Here is a 3398-nt window from a genome sequence, read left to right as displayed (position 1 = left end):
CATAATTTCATACACAGGACAGAAGGGCAAGTGGGGTTGTCCTTTTGCAGGAGGAAAGGAGCTCAAAGACCTCATGTGCCGTTTGGCTCAGGTCATACAGCTTTTCCTCCTAAATCCAAGTTTAGGAGACCAACCAGAGCAGCTGAGGGCTAGCAGCAGAGGAGGAAGCTCCAATAACCTCGACAACAGATGCAAAGGGCCAGAGCTGGCTGGGACAGCAGCATGGGAAGGCGGAGCCACCATGGGACAGCAGGAGGCTGTTTGCTACAAAACAGAACCTCTTTACAAGAAGCATTTCATTTAACCCTCAACCACCTTGGAGGAAGATACAGGTATTATCCCTAACAACCGATAAGGAACCCAGTGCCCCTCCGCAGCTGAAAGTAGGTTTCTGGTCTTTGATTACAATGTTGCAGTCCTGCTCGCTGAAGCCTGGTGGTATTTGTTACGTAGTTCTTAAACTGCAGACTCAGAGGCCCGCAGCCGCAGGTGGGGAACGTTGGTTTCCTCCGTCACTGAGGCAAGCAAGCCTCATGTTAGTTTCAAGCTGCCTGGCTGCCGGCCGCCATCTTGGCTGCCAGTTAATTTGCATATCTCACTGATTAGCCAATGAAAAGGGTAGCGGTCATACGCCAATTACCATGTTTCTCTTTTATTAGTGTAGATTTCCACATAGGTCAGTTGTAGATGTAATAAAGTAACCTTGTATTTCCTCAAATCTGAAAGCTTTGAATGTAAAGAAGGAAGCTTGTATTTCTTCACAATTTGATTGTATATGTTATTAATATTAATATTCCCTGAAAAGAATATTCCTATTTTTTATGTTTAGTCAAATAACTGTACATACTTTGTCCACTGTAACAATAATGCCTATGTGCTACCCTCTGAATGTGTTATTTGTCATGGCCTTAGGGTATGAACACTTGGTTTCAGTATCATCCTGTATGTCACATTACGCACTTAAATTGTATTATCTATAATAATCAAAGCATAATATGCTAATTAGACTGGACAGCTGAACGACCTTCCAGACGTCATTCTGGATGTCCTTCCGGGTGAAATCATTGTGGCGGGGGCCAAGGCAGAGGTGGTTAGGGGCGATCAGGCAGGAAGGCAAACAATTAGGTATGATCTGGCAGGCAGGCGAGCAGTTAGGTACGATCTGGCAGGCAGGCAAGTGGTTAGGGGTGATCAGGCAGGCAGGCAGAGTGGGTAGGGGTGATTAGGCAGGCAGGCAAACGGTTAGAGGTGATCAGGCAGGCAGGCGAGTGGTTTGGGGCATCAGGCAGGCAGAGGGTTAGGGGAAATCAGCAGGCAGGCAAGTGGTTAGGGACGATGAGGCAGGCAGGCAGAGTCGGTAGGGGTGATCAGGCAGGCAGGCAGGCGAGCAGTTAGGAGCCAGCAGTCCCAGATTGTGAGGGGGATGTCTGACTTCCAGCAGTTGGACATTCCCCGAGGAATCCCGGATTGGAGAGGGTGTAGGCCAGGCTAAGGGGATTCCCCACCCCGCTGTGCATGAATTTTGTGCACCAGGCTTCTAAAATGAAATTCATAATATTATATAGGTAGTACACTTGGCCCTTTATATCTGAAGGTTCCATAGCCACAGATTCAACCAATCGCAGTTTAAAAAATATTTTAAAAAACAAAAGTTACATTGTTGCTGACATTTACTGAGTAGTTAGCCCTACCATGGTTAATGACATTTATAGATAATGACTTCTGATTCTTAGAAATTTTGTTAGAGTTCATACAAAGTATAAGTGGTAGAACCACTATTAGAATATAGGAACTTTGGCTCTAGAACCTGCATTTGTAAACATATGCAACAGGAATGAATATCAATATTCTTCTATTCTCATTTAAATTTATGTTTTGAAGTTTATCTCCTCTTGTGGAGTATAATCGCCATTAGTGTAAAAGTTGAAATCTGCTATATATAATATGTATGTATGCATCGCTTCTTGGCCTTTGGGCTAAGATCAAGTGTATAATATGTATGCAAATATTTGCATGTATATGTGTCTGTATGTATTTAGGTATAAATATATACCCACAGCCCAATTTAATATTAAAAATATTAAAGTAGTTACTTAGTAGACATTAGGTAAAAAATAATATCCAACAAATGAAATCTTGTCTCTGGATATAATTGGAGTATAATCCTATATAATAAAAGTGTACTATGCAAATTGTCCCCTTGACCTGAAGTTCTTCCAGGAGTTGGACCAGGGGGTTGGGCTGGCCAGGTGAAGGGAGGGAGTACCCAGCCTGCAGCCGGCAGCCCCTAGGAACCCTACCAGTGCACATGCACTGGGCCTATAGTTAAAATATCAATTTCAGTGTTTCTTTTTTAAAAAATACTTTAGAAAAACATTTCACTATTTTCTTCAGAAATTATTCCATTATGTAACTGTTTGTACTCTGAAGTGCTTATGTCTAATTTCAAATTACTCTTTAGTTTTAAGCCAATATGTTTGTTATTATTAAGATAGACAATAGTTTGTCCTTATAAAGCCATTTAAGTAATCAGAGTAGTTTTAATAATTGTGAATTTAACCTTGAATAGAAATTTTTCAGATAAGAAAATAATATATAATTCAGGGATATGAAGGGTTTTTACTAGTAATTTACTTTTATGTTATTTTTCTTCTTTAGAAGTTATATTAATGCAGTGATGATTGCTTTATTCTCTTGGATATAAAGCATTATTTTCATGGCCAAAGCCCTTAACCAATATAAATCTTTTTTTGTTTTAACAGTATTACTGTAAATGCAACAAAACATAAGAATATACTCATTGCTATTTGGAGTACTTTGTGGCAAATGTCAAATCTTTGCTGATGCTTTTATAGCAGTTCCATAACAAGGTTATTTTTAAAACAAACAATATACAAAACCAAAAGTTCAGCATTAATTGGATTGACACTTCCAGTTATAAATGAACACTTCCAGTGCAAATCTTGAGAAAATTTGGCATTAGACTTCAGCATGCTCTGTTTCTGATAGGTTACCGTGTTTGCCGGCGTATAAGACGACTGGGCGTATAAGACGACCCCCTAACATTTCCACTCAAAATACAGAGTTTGTTATATGCTCGCCGTATAAGACTACCCCCTCTTCCGCACACCTTCCACACACCAAATAAAAGGTAAAACAATATCAGATTTGATTTTAACATTTTAATTTATATTCAAATGCTTATGACATGCAGGAAAACTGTCACAAGGCTGTATGTAATCAAACATATACATAAAACAGTGCAAGTTTATTACCGGTAAACATACCGGTAATTCACTAAAGAAAACACACTCTATAGACTGGTACCGTAGATGCTTCTCAGGAACACAGGCAAGCAGCCCACAACCTAGAGGGACTGTCAATGATAGAAGAAAGAT

This window comes from Myotis davidii, unplaced genomic scaffold (genome assembly GCF_000327345.1).
Source record: "Myotis davidii unplaced genomic scaffold, ASM32734v1 scaffold337, whole genome shotgun sequence".
NCBI lineage: Eukaryota > Metazoa > Chordata > Mammalia > Chiroptera > Vespertilionidae > Myotis > Myotis davidii.
This window is presented reverse-complemented; position numbering follows the sequence as displayed.